The sequence below is a fragment of the Dendropsophus ebraccatus genome, chromosome 14 (genome assembly GCF_027789765.1).
Source record: "Dendropsophus ebraccatus isolate aDenEbr1 chromosome 14, aDenEbr1.pat, whole genome shotgun sequence".
Lineage (NCBI taxonomy): Eukaryota > Metazoa > Chordata > Amphibia > Anura > Hylidae > Dendropsophus > Dendropsophus ebraccatus.
In genome coordinates, this window is record NC_091467.1 from 63,259,388 (window position 1) to 63,279,501 (window position 20,114).

At 45.6% G+C, this 20,114-nt stretch overlaps 1 protein-coding gene across 1 annotated transcript in view; it reads left to right on the forward strand.

Moving 5' to 3' along the window:
• The window catches only part of LOC138773061 (E3 ubiquitin/ISG15 ligase TRIM25-like), a 73,874-nt gene that overhangs the window by 52,309 nt on the left and 1,451 nt on the right, over nucleotides 1–20,114 (forward strand). The gene's annotated exons all lie outside the window — the stretch shown is intronic.

Consider the following 20,114-nt stretch of genomic DNA (forward strand, 5'->3'; position numbering starts at 1 on the left):
GATACTCCTGATGGTGGAGATAGACTTTCCCAGATTATACGTCAGTTCGCTACCTCTTGAGATAGACAAAGCATGTGACAGCAGGTCCAGGCAGACCAGATGGTAAGGGTGGAACCACCCACATTGCCACACTGACAGTACAGACAAATATACAGACACAGAACACACTGGATGAAGAGTAACAGAAGCAGGTGACGGATGCTGGGATGAAGATGCAGGTGCAGTTCACACGGTGCAGTTAACACAATGCGGGTAACTTGATGCAGGAATAGTACCAGGTGCAAACACGGGTCAGGTTTACACTCAGGACAGGAGCATGCAGGTACACTGGAAGCAACTGGGAATGCAGGATCAAATAGCAGGAACACCAGGGCAAAAGGATAACACAGCAGGAACACAGATCCAGGTTGGACAGGGCAGGAACACAGGAACGCTTTTGCAAAGCAACCACAGATACGCCTTTGCAGGACCATAGGACCTTGACGCTTAGGCAAAGCACATATGCAAGGAGCCTCCTTAAATACCCAAGCAACAGGTGCAGAATAATAAAGGGACTAAGGCTGCATTCCCACGTTCCGTGATCCTGACGGATCACGAACGTGGAATGCATGTACCGGAGTCCCTCCGCGCCCGGACAGCATCTGTAATGAGATGCTGGGAGCTGGGGAGACTGTATTTATAAGCGCCGCGCTGTAATGAATCAGCCGCGCGGTGCTCGCACCCCCTCTAGTGGCCGGATCTATACTACATGCAGAGGACAAATGCTGCTCCATGCAGCTAAGCTTGAAGGATTAACAGCGGTGAGTGAACGCACAGCGTCTGGGAGGCCCGACCGCCATTACAGTCTTCTGGAAATCTAGTCTGCAATTTTCCCCATAATTGTGTAGCCCACTGGCCCAGACTGAGGAACTATGTAAAGGCTCGGGAAACCTCTGCAGCTGTTGTTCTGATTGGCTGCTTACAGTGTGACATCAGTCTGCAATAGTCAACTTTTTCACAATATTCTAATTTTCTGAGATTTTAGGTTTTTATTATCTGTAACCCCAGTCATCAACAATACAAGAAATAAGCACTTGGAGAAGAACCCTGTGTGGGCAAGGAATCTATAGAATATATCAGGGTCACTTTTTGAACTGAAACAAGCGACCTTTTTAATGATATTCTTATTTATTGAGATGCCCCGGTCCACGAGCGATGGTCACCATTACAGTTTACCAAAGATTTCATGTTAGGACTGATAGATATACGTGTCCTTTTTCTATGACTTCTTCAATGGTATTTTTTTTTCTATTCACAATAGGGAAGACTAGACTGGGCAAGAATTTAGGGATTTTGACACAACTCTCTGACTTTTCCGGCCTGGATATAGGAACCAGGCTCCAGAATGGTCTGAATTACAGGAAAGATGTTATATTCTATTGTATATTTGCTATTTTTTGTTTCCTTTCGATATTTCCCTCCATCTTTGCTCTTTGAAATCACTTGATGACTACTAATGTAGTTCTGTAAGAGATTCCTTGTAAATCCCAGATGGATCAGATGTTATGAGCTATGACCACAAGATTGTATATAAAGGCTTTATGCGTACATGTTATGGATCTATCACACCTGTCCAAAACATGTTATAGTTTTTCATAGGTGTTATCCCTGTCTGAACATGTTCTAATGGATCTTTTGACTGAATATTTCAGATGTTTCGGACTCCTCTCCATGTGTCTATATCATGTCCTATTTTGATGCGACTACTATCTCTTCACCATCTACAAAACCCATCTCCATGAATAACAGGATGGTCGGGAGGCATGACGATATAGGATCATATGCAATCTGGAGCTGTCAATGACCCGGTCTCTTACTGACCCCACTAATATCCTTTATGTTTTCCATTCTTCTTTTCCTATAGCATGCATGCAGTCCTCTAACCTTCCCCCACATAGAAACAGGAAACTAGCAGTCAGTGGCTTCTGATCGTCTGGTAGAGAAGCCACAAAGAGGAAGTAGGATTGTAAGTGAATTACAATCATGGCCAAAAGTTTTGAGAATGATACAAATATTAATTTTTACAAAGTCTACGGCTTCAGTTTTTAAAATGGCAATTTGCATATACTCCAGAATGTTATAAAGAGTGATCAACTTAACAGCAATTACTTGCAGTCAATATTTGCCTAGAAAATGCACTTTATCCCCCAAAACACATTTCAACATCATTGCAGCCCTGCCTTAAAAGGACCAGCTAACATTGTTTCAGTGATTGCTCCATTAACACAGGTGTGGGTGTTGATGAGGACACGGCTGGAGATCAATCTGTCATAATTAAGTAAGAATGACACCACTGGGGGGGCGGAGCCTAGCCGGGCATGTGAGCGGACGCGAGGTCTGAGAGCTCCCGCGGGTCCCGCTGATTACCGGCACAGAACTCCTCCTGCGGGCCACCATCCTCACAGGCAGCACTCTCAGGGACGCAGAGAGGTCCGGGCAGCACTCCGGTACCGGACAGATGGCTGGCAGGGTCCCCAAAAAGCCGAAATCCATGGCGGGAGCGGGCGGCCGAGAAATCCAAGATGGCGCCGGCCCGCCGCCTCACATGCCGCGCAGCACACGACAGCTCACTGCAGGAACTGCTGCCAAGCTGGCGGCGTTCCAGAAACCACCGACCCCACGGATGAGCAATGGCTGTGTACGGTATGATCCGGTGGAGGGGGACACTATAGAGGACAGCCCCATAGAGACTGCCCCTTCAGAGACAGACATGGTGGGGGGATGCAGTGACAAGGAGGGAGAAGAGGAATACATGGAGGCTGTGGCAGGGGAAGCACAGCAGAGCAGCATCCCACCCTATGCCCCAGGGACAGTCTGTGCACAAGAGCCCACGCTGAGAGACATTTTGCTGGCAGTCTCACAATGCAATTCCTCTATCACCAAATGTAATGCTGTTATTTCTTCTCTTACACAACAAGTGGGCAGCTTGCAGGGTGAAGTGGGGTTTCTCCGCCAAGATTTACGCAAAGTCAGTGATAGAACCACGGAAGTGGAGCACAGAGTGGGGGACCTGGAAGATAAGGTTGCGCCTATTGCTACAACTTCCCGCAAACACGATCAAGTTATCTCGCAGTTGCTATTAAAAACGGACGACCTGGAGAACCGTCTGAGACGGAATAATGTCAGACTGGTGGGAGTGCCGGAAAGAATGGAGGGTGCACACCCCACAGAATACTTTGAGAACTGGCTCTCTGAGGTTTTTGGGAAGGATAACCTGTCTCCTATGTATGCTGTTGAAAGGGCTCACAGGGTGCCTACCCGACCCCTCCCGCCCGGCTCCCCACCTCGTGCTGTATTGGTGAAATTGCTCCATTACCGTGATCGTGACACTATATTGCGGGCGGCCCGGAATTTACCGGAGACTACTATTAATGGCAGTAAAATATCTTTCTTCCCTGACCACTCTGCAGAAGTCCAGAAACAGAGGGCGCAATTTCTGGAGGTGAAGAGGAGGTTGCGCAATCTCCAGGTGCCATATGCCATGCTGTATCCGGCCAAGCTGCGGGTCGTGGCAGCAGGGGACACTCATTTTTTCACCTCTCCAAAAGATGCAACGCGCTGGCTGGACCAAGAAGAACAACATCTGCGTGGAGGACGCAGCCCGCATCGTGACGTACCGGCCTGAGCTCCGGAGTTACCTACTCAAGTTAAAGTCTTGTTACCCTCGGGAACTGTCCGGGTGTCTGGAGAGTGTTCATGTTCTTCTCTCCTTCCCTCTATGTTATGATCTCCTGCCGGCCCGCAGGATTACATTTCTCCTGTTTTAAGCGGGACCCGTCCTGCTTTATTCTTACTGCATTATATCTGACTGTTTGCTCATTGTGTTGCGGTCATGGAGAACTGGTGCCCTAATCTGCAGATTTTTTGGGTGCAGATCGCTTTGTTTTTGGGAACCGGGTTGTTTGGTTTTCAGTTGAGGGGTTTTTCCTTTTTTCTTCAAGTGTCAGGATCCACACGGTGCCTTACGTTTTTTTTCCACTTGCATAACCTGTGCAGTCACCTGTGCACCTCTGCCACCCAATGGTCACTCTTAGGGTGGCAACGTATTCATCTGCATGAGATGTCTAGAGACCTGTGTACCTCCGCCATCCGATGGCCATTATTAGTATGGAAATGTTTTACTCTACATGATATGTTTGGGAACCTGCGCGCCTCTGCCACCCAGTGGCCAGTCCTAGTATGGCAATGTTTTGCTTTGCATGTTCTGTTCAGAAACCTGTGCGCCTCTGCTGCCCAGTGGACATTCTTAGTATGGCACTATGATTACCATCTTAGCTTATTGAACCTTTGTATGTTCACAGATGTGTCCACTGGGCAGCATGGCAATTTTCTTGGATATGTGTTGAGTGGTGACTATGGCTAGCAAACTTACAGTAATCTCATGGAATGTGCGGGGCTTGGGAGATGCGGATAAGCGGTATGCACTGTTTGATTTCCTGCGACAGTATCATCCAGTGGTACTGTGTGTACAGGAAACACATATGACCGCGGATACCACTCAATACCTGAGGCGTGCATGGGTGGGGTGGAGTTATCATTCTGTTCATACGCAATACTCTAGGGGGGTGAGCATACTGGTGCATAAAGATATTCCCTTCACATGCATGGACAGTAGAATTGATCAAGAGGGTAGGTTCATCTGCTTATATTGCACTATTTATGGGATCAGATGCATTCTTGCTGCGGTCTATGTTCCGCATCCTTATAGTTGTACGGTCTTAAATAGAGTGATGGAGTTTTGCTCGGCTCACCCGGATGTCCCTCTTCTGATAGTAGGGGATTTCAACACAGTGGTTGATCCCTCCATAGACAGACTTAGTGTGGGTTCAGTGACTTTGGCCGCTGGTGCTACCGCTATGGGGAAAATGCTAAAAGAATTGTCCTTAACTGACGTGTGGCGACAGAGACATCCGGGGGAGCGGATTTATTCCTGTTACTCATCCACGCATCATTCCCTATCCAGAATTGATTTAGCTGTCTGCTCTGAACACATGTTGAATCTTATAACTGGTGTTGATTATCTCCCCAGGACTCTCTCAGATCACTCACCCATGAAACTGCAATTAACACATCCTGGTTCCGGGGTGGTCGGGAGAGGCCTGTGGAGACTGAACCCACATTGGTTGACCGTTTTGGATCCGACCACGGTGATTCCGGTAATAGATGAGTACTCTGTGTTAAATGGGGGTTCTGTGTCTCTCCAGGTGGAATGGGACGCTATGAAGGCATACTTGCGGGGCCACTTTATTCAGCGTATCACCGGGGTGAAAAGAAGGAGGGGACAATTGCGAAGGGACCTACTGAAGGGCTTAAGAGAGAGGGAAGAGCAACATATCCTGCAACCGACGGGGGCTACTGCCCGGAGGCTTCAGGCGGCCCATAAAGCTGTCAATATATTTGATATGGAGTCCGCAGCACAAAAGCGTACATTTGCTAAACATTCTTTTTTTGTGGAGGGGGAGAAGGCGGGACACATTCTGGCAGTGGTAGCCAAAGCTCAGCGGGACCCCTCGTACATCACGGGTATTAGGAGTCAGGAAGGGGATGTAGTGACAGCACTGACGGACATACTGGAGGTGTTTAGAAGTTATTATTTAACGTTATATTCCCACCATACCACGGTTACTCCGACTCAAGTGACACAGTTTTTGAGCGGTATATCTTTACCAACACTCACATCGGAACAGCAGGCCTTCTTAGACACACCATTAACTTTAGAAGAATTAGAAGCGGCGGTAACCTCACTACATAATTACAAGGCGCCAGGATCGGACGGGCTCCCGGCTGAATTGTATAAATTGGTTGGGAAACCCCTGCTCCCCAAATTGCTGGAACTATGGAACGCCTCATTGGAATCAGGCACCCTGCCAGTGTCTATGCAGGAAGCGATAATAGTGGTCTTACCAAAACCTGGGAGAGATCCTTTGACTCCTGATTCCTATAGGCCTATTTCCTTACTTCCAGTTGATATTAAAATCATAGCTAAGGCTCTAGCTACTCGTCTCTCAGGGGTCATTTCATCTTTGATACACCCCGATCAGACGGGATTTATCCCTGCTAGGTCCACGGCTTTGAATATACGCAGACTACACCTCAATTTACAGTTACCAGTAGATAATCCCGGGGACCGAGTGGTCTGTTCATTGGACGCTGTCAAGGCATTTGACAGTGTCGAATGGTCATACTTGTGGGTGGTATTGGAGCGGGTGGGGTTTGGACCGGTGTTCCTCTCATCTCTGCAGCTGCTGTACTCTGCCCCAGTAGCTCGTTTGAGGATAAATGGTGGGCTGTCCTCATCTTTTCCGCTTCACCGGGGAACACGGCAGGGATGCCTGATCTCCCCGTTATTATTTGCGCTGGCTATAGAGCCCTTAGCCTCCCTGTTGCGCTTGCATCCCGGAGTGGTTGGCTTTCGAAGGGGAGTGAGGGAGGATAAAGTGGCGTTGTACGCCGATGATCTATTACTTTACCTTAATGACTCCTCCGCTTCCCTCTCTAATGCCATGGCCACTATAAATGAATTTGGCACATACTCGGGTCTTACTATAAATTGGGATAAATCAGTCATTATGCCCGTAGATTCAGAAGATGCTCTGCAATTGGATCCGGCCATCCCATTGAGGAGTGTCAGTACGTTTAAATACCTGGGAGTATTTATCTCCAGAGAGGTCAGAGCATATGAGAAACTGAACATGACACCTCTGATAGATAAATTTCAGCAGAAATTGGCGGTTTGGCGTAAGTTGCCGCTATCAGTGGTGGGCAGGGCGAATCTGGTGAAGATGATATGGATGCCACAGCTGTTATATATTTTACATAACTCTCCTGTGTGGCTTCCCTCTCGCCTTTTCTGCAAGATTCACTCTCTCTTCCGTGCATTGATATGGGGTTCCCAGCACCCCCGCATCAAACTGGAGACCTTACAAAGGGCTAAAGATGATGGGGGTCTTGCTATTCCCAATGCGGCGATGTACTTCCTTGCGGCCCAACTACAACACCTGCGGGGATGGGAAGTGGGTGATGGGGACGATCAGAACAAAGCTCTGCTGGGACACCACTTACGGTCAGACTCTTTGTTTGAAACCCTGGAAGCTAAAAAGATATTACTGCTCAGCCCTCAGATACCAACGCTGTTACTCATCCATAAATTATGGTGGAAGGTCCGGAACCTATATGGGGTCACGGGTTATACACAATACACATCCATATGGGATACTCCGTGGTTGGGAGAATTGTATTTTCTGGAGGGGTTTTCTGCCTGGAGAGACACAGGAATTAGGAGGGTAGTGCAGTTGTATGATGGCAGACAGCTGAAGCGGTTTGACCAGCTGCAGAGTCAATTTGTGCTGCCCCATGCTCAGTTTTACAAATATCTGCAGCTTCGCCATGCGTGTGAAGCGGAAGGGGACATACTAACTTCAGACGTACATTATATGCCACCTATGAACATTGTAGGGGATTCTGAATCCACTAAGGGACTTATCTCCTGTCTATACCGACATATTATATCTAAGCACCTAGATAGATTTCCCCTTCAACTGCGGGAGAAATGGGAGGTAGACATAGGCCCTATAGAGGAAGGTCAATGGACGGAAATAGTGGAAATGACACCTAAATTGTCCTTAGGGGAGCAGCATAGGCTATCACACCTTTACCTGCTACACCGGGTATATCGCACACCACAGTTCCTCTTCCGCATAGGGGTTCGGGATACGCCCATGTGCCAACGTTGTCATGTCCATGAAGGGGGGATACTACATATGTTTTGGCGCTGTCCCAAGCTGTTCCGCTATTGGAGAGGGGTGGCGTCGGCCATTCAAAAAGCATACTCAGTGGCACTGCAACAGTCTCCTCTGGTCTATGTGTTAGGGTACGTGGAAGACGTAGCGTTACCCGCTGCAGAACAACTTGCAGTAGCCCGTATTCTATTTATGGCGCGTAAACTCATTGCGCAGCATTGGTTGGACGAGACCCCTCCCTCGGTTTCGGAATTTGTGGGGAAGGTTAATTGGCTGATTGGCATGGAGAGGTACGCGTATGAACAACGAAAAGCATCTAAGAAATTTGAGAAAATCTGGGGAAAATGGTTGGCGACCCCTGGACTAGGGGCGGCTGGTTCTCACACATAGGCTGGGAGGTGAGGTGGGCAGGGTGGAGGAATGATTTATGCTATCATTGCATGTATCTTGTCTTCGCTGGCTGGTGAGAGGTGTGCAGGGCGTGGCTCAGTCAAGCTGCCTGGTCGTGCTTTACCTTTATTTGCCCTTGATGAACATTCTTCAATTGCAGACCCACTCACGTGGTGGGAGGAGGTCGAGAATCATGGTCTGCAGACTTTTATGTATACTCAACAAGGACTGTGGAACTGACAGGATGAAGGAATGGGGGGTGGGTTAGGGAGGGTTGGGGTCGGAGGGTATGCCCTCTGGGGAGTTTTTGTTTGTTAATGGAAAAATGCAAATATTTCAATAAAAATAATTTGGATTAAAAAAAAAAGAATGACACCACTGGACACTTTAAAAGGAGGCTGGTGCTTGGCATCATTGTTTCTCTTCTGTTAGCCATGGTTATCTCTAAAGAAACATGTGCATTCATGATTGCACTGCACAAAAATGGCCTACAGGGAAGAGTATCGCAGTTAGAAAGATTGCACTTCAGTCAACAATCTATCGCATCATCAAGAACTTCAAGGAGAGAGGTTCCATTGTTGCCAAAAATGCTCCAGGGCGCCCAAGAAAGACCAGCAAGTGCCAGGACCGTCTCTTAAAAGTGTTTCAGCTGCGGGATCGGGCTACCAGCAGTGCAGAGCTTGCTAAGGAATGGCAGCCGGCAGGTGTGAGTGCATCTGCTCGCACTGTGAGGGGGAGACTCTTGGAGCAAGGCCTGGTCTCAAGGAGGGCAGCAAAGAAGCCACTTCTCTCCAGAAAAAAACATCAGGGACAGACTGATATTCTGCAAAAGGTACAGGCAGTGGACTGCTGAGGACTGGGGTAAAGTCATTTTCTCTGATGAATCCCCTTTCCGATTGTTTGGGACATCTGGAAAACAGCTTATTCGGAGAAGACGAGGTAAGCGCTACCACCAGTCTTGTCCCATGCCAGCTGTAAAGCATCCTGAAATCATTCATGTGTGGGGTGGCTTCTCAGCCAAGGGAATCAGCTCTCTCACAGTCTTGCCTAAAAACACAGCCATGAATAAAGAATTGTACCAGAATGTCCTCCAAGAGCAACTTCTCCCAACGTCCAAGAGCAGTTTGGCCATCAACAATGCCTTTTCCAGCATGATGGAGCACCTTGCCATAAAGCAAAGGTGATAACTAAATGGCTCAGGGAACAAAACATAGAGATTTTGGGTCCATGGCCTGGAAACTCCCCAGATCTTAATCCCATTGAGAACTTGTGGTCAATCATCAAGAGACAGGTAGACAAACAAAAACCAAAAAATTCTGGCAAAATGCAAGCCTTGATTGTGCAAGAATGGACTTCTATCAGTCAGGATTTGGTCCAGAAGTTGATTGAGAGCAGCCAGGGAGAATTGCAGAGGTCCTGAAGAAGAAGGGTCAACACTGCAAATATTGACTTGCTGCAGTAACTCATTCTAACTGTCAGTATAAGCTTTTGTTACTCATAATATGATTGCAATTATATTTCTGTATGTGGGGAGGGCTTTTAGCAAGAGGCGTGCGGAGGGCTTTTAGCTATCGGCGCCCCGTGCGGTCGCCCGGCCTGCCTGCCGCTAGAAACGGCACTGTCCCAGCATCCTCATTTTGTAGACCAACCTTTCAAGCACCACAGTACCAAATGCCTTTGAAAAGTCCAGATAGACAACGTCCACAGCCTCCCCCAGGTCCAGTCTATAACTTACCTCTTCATAGAAGCCGATCAGATTAGTCTGACAGGACCGATCCCTCATAAATCCATGCTGGTGCTGCGTCATAAGATTATTTTCATTAAGATACACCAGTATAGCATCTCTTACAAACCCCTCAAATACTTTACCTACTATAGATGTTAGACTTACGGGCCTGTAGTTTCCAGGATCACTCTTTGACCCTTTCTTGAATATTGGAACCACATTATCTATGCGCCAGTCCTGTGGAAAAATCCCTGACGCAATAAAATCTATAAATATTAGAAATAACGGTCTGTCTAACACAGTATTTAATTCTTGCAAAACTCTAGGATGGATACCTTCTGGGCCCCCATAAATCTCACCTGCCTAACACAACAAGAAGTGGAGCAACGCCTTAAAAACATTAAAGTTTAGTAGATTGGCCTTTTCCTCTTCCCCCTCCACCATTACACCCAGATTATTTTTGAGGGGACCAACATTTTCAGTTTTAAGTCTTTTGTTATTTATATAGGTGAAGAACATTTTGGAATTCGTTTTACTTTCTGTTGCAATTTTTGCTTCTTTTATTTGCTTTTTACACATTCTATTCTTCTGTCTATAGTTGCTCAATGCTTCCCCACTACCTTCTAGTTTTAGTAGTCTGAATGCTTGTTTCTTATCATTTATTGCCCCCCTTACAGCTGTAGTTAACCACATTGGGTTTCTCCTATTTCTACTACGTTTATTCCCATATGGTATGAGTCCCATTTCTCTCGTGTACTTTTATTTCTGAAGGCATTGTCCCAGTCTATGCTATGTTCCCAAGGTCCTCTCTTATATCTCAGCGCAGTGTCCCAGTCTATGTCCCCAAGGTCCTCTCTTAGTTTTTGGAAATTAGCCAACCCCCCCCCCCCCCAGTAATCTGTCAGCCCGATCCGCGATGTGACAAACTCGAGCGCCAGGTAGGCAACACACTTTTCGACGATCCCGGTCTTTGTGACAGACACCCCTGTCTTTCAGAGGCAGTGTCCTGCTGCAGCAATGCCACCCCTGAATCAACATCCCCCTCATCCGCCAATTTGGCAAACTTGTTGGGGTGTGCCAGATCAGGACTGGCCTCCCTCACACTCTTCTCTCTACCCTGTTTTCTAACTGTCACCCAACTAGCTGCCTCTTCCTCCTGCACCTCTATGCTATCACTCTCTCCCCCATCTACCCCTTGGAGTGCTTGCTCAGTGAGCACCAGACCCCTTTCCAGTTTGCTAATGCATTTCAATCTCTGTAGCTGCTCATTTAGATCCAGGATCTGGGCTTCCAAACCAGCAACATGCACACATCTCCCACAATGGTATGCACCCTCGATCGGTTGATCAAGGATTGCATACATCGCACAAGATGTACATTGGGCCGCATTGTCAAACATGAAGCTCATTTTTATGGGGATATAAGTATATATAAAAAACAAAGAGCAAAAGCAAACAAACAATTTTTTCAAATGCAAACAAACAATTTGTTCTCCTCTAAACTCCCCGAATCTAAAGTCCCTGAATATTAAAGTCCCACACTTGAGACAAAAACACACTTTAGATCAAAAACTTGCAGGCTCCAAAACTCGCTCACAGATATCAATATAAAAACTTAGCTTGCAGAGATAGCTGCTTCTGGCTCCTCTGTTGGAAGGGAAACTGATTCCCTTTTGCAAGTGTAATGATGCATGTATTAAAATAAACCTTATCTGTTTGTGCATGGTATTAGATATGTGATGACAATATCAATTTTATTTAATTTGATTAGTTACAGTTTGGCATTAAACCTCTAAGCCCAACCCTTCAGCCATGGATCCCTGGAGGTTTCCTCCACAGAGGTTTTTTTTCCTCTCCTGCAGTCTGTTGGATGACTCAAGGATTAGCTTTGTTTAGCACAACTTTCCTAGTTTTGCCTTGACTTGTAGTTGTAAAGTTATATGTTCATGGCATTGATTTGGCAGGATGTTAAACCTTATGGTGATAAGCAGGCTGATCCTTGGAACTGGCCATTGTTAAGGATGTCGTAGTAGTAATTTTATCCAGGGGCGGGTATAGTGGTTGAAGGGGTAGTTTAGGGGAAAAAAAAATCTTTCAAATCAACTGGTGCCAGAAAGTGGCAGAGATTTTTAATTTACTTCTATTAAAAATTTTCAAGACTTATCAGATGCTGTATATCCTGCAAGAAGTGGTGTATTCTTTCCAGTCCGAAGAGCAGGAGAAGTTTTCCTATGGGGATTTTCTGCTGCTCTGGACAGTTCCTGACATGGACAGAGGTGTCAGCAGAGAGCACTGTGTCAGACTGGAAAGAATACACCACTTCCTGCAGGACATACAGCAGCTGATAAGTACAGGAAGACAACATGTTTTAATAGAAGTAAATTACAAATCTGGCACTTTCTGGCACCAGTTGATTTGAAAGAAATTGTTTTCGCTGAACTACCCCTTGAAGCACAGGAGTAAGGATCTTTGGTAGGGTTGTGGGTGACCTTAACTCCTTAACGACAAAGGGCGTATATTTACGCCCTATTGCCGGTAAGGGTGTTCGGAGCGGGGCCGCGCGGCGACCCCGCTCTGAACCGCCGCGATCCCTCGTGCCGCATGTATCCCGGGGCCGCGAATATTAGCGGGCACGGTCCAATCGCTGTGCCTGCTAATCAGGTAATCAGATGCAGCTGTCAAAGTTGACAGCTGCATCCGATTACACTGGTCAAGGGCCAAAAAGGTTCCGACATGAAAACAGTTGATCTTAACTAATTTTGGTGTGCTGAAATCGAAAATGATGTTCAAATTTTGAAATTGGCTCTAATTTTCAAGATATAGACGTACTTTCTATATTTCTCACAGCCTGTGACACAATACTGGAAAAAGTTTGCATCATCAGTATTGCATCATCAACTGGTATATTGCATCATCTTAGAATGACTAATATGGAAAAAAGGTATCAGGGTAAGGCTAGGTTCACACTGCGTTTTTAAAATCCGTATTTTTGCAAAAAACGGATGAAAAAAACGTATGCATTTCTGTGCATCCATTCTTCCATTGACTTCCATTATAAAAAAAAAAAAAATGGATCAAAACGGATCCGTTTTTTTGACGGACACAAAAGTAGTGTCAGATACGTTTTTGTGTCCGTTATCAGAGACAATCCCATGTATGAATACAAAAGTCATGCGTAAATGCACTGAGAAGCTATTGAATAAGGAGCTACATTCCATTTCAATACATCAAATACATTTCAATAAACATAATTGATTAGTAAAAATTCTTGGATATGCCTGTAAATTGTAGTTGATTTCAGATAAAACTAAGTTTCCTATAAATATATTTCAAAAGTTAATGAACAGTAAACTTGCTTCCTTATGATTGCAGAAGTAATAAATATGTCCGTTATTAGGCTATGTTCACACTATGTAAGTCTCCGGACGTAGCGCGTTCCGTGAATAAGTGGCCGGAGATTTACCTAGTTTGCGTACAATGGAAAGTATACGATCTACGGCTGCACAGTTCACACTACGTAAGAAGTTACGCCCGGATCGTACGCGGCGCCGTAAAAAATGAACCAGACCATTGTTTCAGGACGGAAATGCCGTAACTTACGCCCGTAGCGTAACATGCGGTCCCGTACGTAGTGGTGATTTCTTCATTTTTGCACTTTTCTTTGCCGATCCAAAAGGTTCTGTGGGTTGTCCGGGGCTAGGCGAAGCTTTCCAAGTAAAAGACCGCTGTCAGATCGCTACGTAGGGCGCTCGGGAAGCGTAAGTATACTACGGGCGCAAGTTCGCGGACCGTACGTAGCCGGCCACAACTTACGTAAATCCCCGGCCGGAAATTAACACATATATACGCATATTTTCGCGGCCGGACATATACGTAGTGTGAACATAGCCTCATACTGTATTCTATACAATTCACAAAACAGTAACATGAGAACTGGCTAATTTTATTTCGGAACCAAACAACTTTTGAAAATTTGTTGGCCAGTGTTACCGGACGCAGCCATTCCCCGGTGTCTAGTGGCGGAGATCGCTCCCCCGGGAAGTTGTCCTGGAGGAGCGATCTCCGTGTCTGGTGCCGGCCGGGGTCTCCGCCAAGATGGCGCTGATCCCGGCTCGGCACTCGTTTGTTTTCGGCTACAACAGCCAAAAGCAAACGAGTGCCGATCTCATTGATCTTTGCTGTATAAGTATACAGCAAAGATCTCAATGAGAGATCAAAGTATATATACTAGAAGTCCCCCAGGGGGAATAACCCTAACCCCAGGGGGGAATAACCCTAACCCCAGGGGGGAATAACCCTAACCCTGGGGGGAATAACCCTAACCCCAGGGGGAATAACCCTAACCCCAGGGGGGAATAACCCTAACCCTAGGGGCACTTCTAAAAAAAAAAAAAAAAAGTGATGTCAATAAAAAGCCCCCTCCCCTAATAAAAGTCAGAATCACCCCCTTTTCCCAGGTTATAAATAAAAATAAATAAATAAACATGTTTGGTATCGCCGCGTGCCTAATCGCCCAAACTATTAATTTATCACATTCCTGATCTCGCACGGTAAACAGCGTAAGCGCAGAAAAATCCCAAAGTGCAAAATTGTGCATTTTTGGTCGCATCAAATCCAGAAAAATTGTAATAAAAAACAAAAGAACACATCATGGCGCAAAAAATGACACCTGACACAGCCCCATAGACCAAGGATAAAAGCGCTATAAGCCTGGGAATGGAGCGATTTTTAAGAACATATATTTGTTAACAATGGTTTGAATTTTTTACAGGCCATCAGATAAAAGAAAAGTTATACATGTTATATATCGTTGTAATTGTAACAACTTGAGGAACATGCATAAAAAGTCAGTTTTACACCAGGGTGAATGGCGTAAAAACAAATACCCCCCAAATAAATAAAATGCGTTGGCTTTTTTTTTATTTCACCACACATTTATTTTTTTCTGGTTTCGCAGTGTACTTTATTAAAAAATTCATCCTGTCATTGCAAAGTACAATTAGTGGCGCAAAAAAATAAGGGCTCATGTGGGTTTCTAGGTGGAAAAATGCAAGTGCTATGGCCTTCTAAGCACAACGAAAACGCAAAAATCGAAATTGGCCGGTCCTTAAGGGGTTAAAGAGGTCAGACAGGCAGGGGAGTGTGAGAAAATAATAAACAATTAAACTCACCTGTCCCTGTGCTTCTGTTGCGCTGCTCCCGGGTCCTGTTGATGGCTGCTGGATATCATCTTCCCCCTGCCTGTCTGACTTTTTACTATTTGGTAGGACCTCTCCTTTAGGCTGGGTTCACACTACGTATATTTCAGTCAGTACTGTGGTCCTCATATCGCAACCAAAACCAGGAGTGGATTAAAAACACAGAATGTTGAAATTGAGTGGATGGCCGCCATTTAATGGCAAATATTTGCTGTTATTTTAAAACAACGGCTATTATATTGAAAAAATGGCCGTTATTTACTGTTATATGGCGGCCATCCACTCCATTTCAACATTGTGTGAACAGATCCTTTCTGTCTTTTTAATCCACTCCTGGTTTTGGTTGCAATATGAGGACCACAATACTGACTGAAATATACGTAGTGTGAACCCAGCCTTAAAGGGTATTGGCTCTACTGGAGTGGCAGGCTAGAACGTATTGGCCTCCCTATTGCTGTCTGCCCGGGTTCTGTAAGTCAGGCCCCCTGATCTCTGTCTGTGGAATTACAAAAAGCAGCTGGCCTCCACTGTAAGGCTATGTTCACACTACGTAAGAGACTAGCCGTTCCGTGACCCAGCCGGTCTCAGAAAAAAACATCTTTAGTGTTCTTTGTCAGTTGTTTGCGGCGCCGCTAGGGATCCCGAACGGAGTGTATACTATGTGCATACGCTCCGGCCGGGATCCCATAGACGGCAATGTGCAACAACGGCCGTGGTTTTACGAAAATATAAGTAGTGTGAACATAGCCTAACACTGTATCAGAGCGTAGTTATCCATAGTGCGACCAATAGTCCATTTTATGAAAATTGTAAAGGAGAATAAGAATGTGCACCCAAGGGACCAGATCCAGGGTCAGCTTGTCATCTATATACTTTATTCTATATATGTCATACATGTGCATATACATAAAGGATTACACCAGTTAGCATTCCTTCCAGCATGTTATCCTTTCCCTACCACATACAGGTAAATGGTTCAGGAATATTAGCAATCTTTCTAATCATCAAACATATTCACGGGCACTATACCTATCCATGAAGTGGTGCAGCAGAATCAAATAATATGAGCAGCACAGAACAATGGGTGAATCCTGAAACGTTTAGTATATTCAGGGCAGTATTCCCAGCTGCTGCTGCCCGAGGCGATAAACCTAAGGACGCAACATCTTCACTCACCAATTAGCAACATGATTGTCCTGTTTCTAAACATCATTTTGATATCTGATCAGTCTAAGGCCCCATTCACACGTCAGTGTCAATTTTTACTGTCAGGAAATCCTGATCAGGAGGCCTCAAATGTCATCAGGAAAGTATCAGGATTTCCTGACAGTAATCCGTTTTTACCATCAGGAAACCATCAGGAAAAACCTTCAGGATTTCTTGATGAGAAAAAAAAAGTGTTTTCAATATGGTCTATTATGCCAACATACATCAGGTACCCATATAGCCCCTAGTGAACTGTGCCACCATCTCCCCCTCATGTACCGTGCCACTGTGTTACCCCTTGTGTACCGTGCCCCCGCCCTCATGTGCCGTGCCACCACGTTCTCCTCATGTTCTGTGCCCCCTTACCCCCTCCTATGCCATGCCACCGTGTCCCCCTCATGTTCCGTGCCCTCTTACCCCCTCATGTGCCATGCCATTGTGTCCCCCTCATGTGCTGTGCCCCCTTACCCCCCTTGTGTACCGTGCCATACAACTTTCACAATAAACTGCCAATAGGACATGATGGGAGATGTAGTTCTACAACCTGGATGGCCACAGGCCGCAGAACTACAACTCCCATCATTACCTGTCAGCAGGGCATGATGGGAGTTGTAGTTTACCAATACCACCATACTGTGACTGGAAAACACCGCCATACCAGACCTGACCAATACTGCCATACTGTGACTGGATAACACAGCCATACCAGACCTGACCAATACCGCCAAACTGTGACTGGATAACACCGCCACACCAGACCTGACCAATACCACCACACTGTGACTGGATAACACCACCAGACCTGACCAATACCCCCATACTGTGACTGGATAACACCGCCATACCAGACCTGACCAATACCACCATACTGTGACTGGATAACACCTCCATACCAGACTTGACCAATACGGCCATACTGTGACTGGATAACACTGCCATACCAGACCTGACCAATACGGCCATACTGTGACTGGATAACACCACCATACCAGACCTGACCAATACGGCCATACTGTGACTGGATAACACTGCCATACCAGACCTGACCAATACCACCATACTGTGACTGGATAACACCACCATACCAGACCTGACCAATACGGCCATACTGTGACTGGATAACACTGCCATACCAGACCTGACCAATACGGCCATACTGTGACTGGATGACACTGCCATACCAGACCTGACCAATACCGCCATACTGTGACTGGACAATACCGCCATACTGTGACTAGATAACACTGCCACACCAGACCCTCCTTCCTCCTCCCCCCTCCCCTCTCCCTAGAGCAGACAGGGTACGACAAGTACCAACAAGTGCAACAAGTCACAATTTTTAGATTTTTTGCAGTGGATGGAAAAGAGGAAGGAGGGGGGGACCTGGGAAAAGGCTTTTTACATGCAATAAACCCAATTACAAAGTTTCTTAAAATCACCTGCACTATTGATTTCTGCAAAAAAAAAAAAAAAATCGACAGTGACTCTTTAAGGCTGGTGGCCTTGAGCGCTCTATAGGGATCTCCAGAAGGCTCTTCAGTCAATAGTCAGGATCCAAGCTGTTCTCACTATCACTGAGCTTTCTGCTAATTCATTATGTTCTACCGATGCGTATGGGGAAAAGATATAAATGAGGTTATGAAATCATAGTAATGTGTTATATAGAATATAATATATTCTATATATAATATAACACAGAATATAAAGCTTTATTTGGTCACAATGGTGTTAAGGTTAAATTTTGATGTTGACCTGACTATATAGAGACAGGTCACTCCCCAGGTATAGGATGGTTTCAGATTGGAGTTAGCAGCTGCAGTTCTGCTTACAACTTAAAATCACAGACACAGACAACTGATGTACGTATCAGTAAGGTAAGTTTGGGAAGCGCCCCCTTTATTATTTTGTGTTAACTTTTATAGACAGAATATGGGGCGGTACTACTCATGCGCAGTGTATTCACATGAAATGTATAAACATTCAATACAGGCCTGGTTTCAAGTCACAAGACACATACATGTCACACTCTGATAGGTCAATCCATAGATGGTCATCAGTTTCCTGTCCTGCGCAGCCAGGCTGGTACAATGTGTTATTTACCATATATATAGGTCAAAAGGTTAGAAAAATACATTCTTTGCAAAGAGACTTTCTCATAACATATGGCACCAGACAGTAAGTTTGGTCTGAGACAGACCTTCAACACTGATAAGGAGTCTCAAGTCTCCGAGGCAGTTACTGGGAAACACTTGTGTCCATGTATACAAGATTCAAGGTAAAAGCCCCCCCCCCCAGCTCTTACCCGCTCGTTGCCACCGCATGTAATAGCGCCATCAGAGAGCCGGGAAGGAGGAGCAAGCACCACTAACACCGAGTACATAATGAATGTACTGAAGAATATACTGAAGTATATTCAGTTTAAAGGCTAAGTCAAGTCTATTTCTAGTCAAGTATCCAGAGACAAAGTAAATATATTCTAAACTATTATTATTGTCAGGACCAGTCACACCAAACACACAGAGACAATGAGCCCTGAGTTCAGCCCCTCCCACTGTCCCTACCTAATTGCCACAATGGACAACTTGGCGGCGATCCCTGGCCTGGATACGTGAAACAATAGACAAGACAAAACGAACAAACACAATAAGAATGGTCAGCAATCCGGGTCACAACAGTCTGGCAGCAAAAGTACAAAATTAGATCCAAAAGCGTAGTCAGAAAACAGGCAATAAGGTCGGGGGCAGGCGGCAAGCAAGGGAGGTCAAAGATACTAAGCAGGAGTCAGGAGAAAACAGAACACACAAGCAGGCAGAGACTAATGGTACTTTTACACGGAGCGATAATTGGCCCAATCGCACGATTAACGATTTTGAATAAACAATGTTTTTTTTATAACGATCAGCGTTTAGACGGAACGATACATCGTACGGAAAATTCGCTATGCGATCGTTTTGCGATGCGTTATCTCACACATAGGTGAAATCGCTGAAAGAATGTTTACACGGAACGATCTGCGAATTTTTTGCGTACGATCAACGATGATTTGAGAACATGTTGAAAGATCAAAATGAACGATTTTTTGCTCGTCGTTTGATCGTTCGCTGCGTTTACACGTACGATTATCGTTCGAATTCGATCGTTATCGCGCAAAATCGAACGATCAATCGTCCCGTGTAAAAGGACCATTAGTCAATAACCGGCGAGGCACAGGTAGAAACAGCTATCTTAAAGGGGTTATCCAGCGCTACAAAAACATGGCCACTTTCCCCCTACTGTTGTCTCCAGTTTGGGTGGGGTTTTGAAACTCAGTTCCATTGAAGTAAATGGAGCTTAATTGCAAACTGCACCTGAACTGGAGACAACAGTAGGGGGAAAAGTGGCCATGTTTTTGTAGCGTTGGATAACGCCTTTAAATAGGGCACCAGGAACCAAGTCCAGAAGATGATAGGAGGGACCAGCTGTCAATCACTGAGGCAAAGACAGGTTAACCGTTACATGACCAGAGGAAACTTAGCAGCACAGACACGGGTGGGGCAGGGAAAACAATTAGCAGGCCAGAAGAAATAAGACACAGTTCAGACAGGGCAAAAACAAGGCAAACAAAACACAGAATAAATGGAAGATTATGGCCAAAATCGCAGTCTCGGTCGTACCTTACGCACCGAGGACTGCGCCAAGGTTGCATTCATGACACATATATTATTGCCCCTCTATGTCCCTCACGGGGTAGTTATACCTCTTTTATGCCCCTCATTATGTGACAGTTCCTGTTTATAGACATATAGGACCATCATTCTACTATTCTAGTATGGTTTCA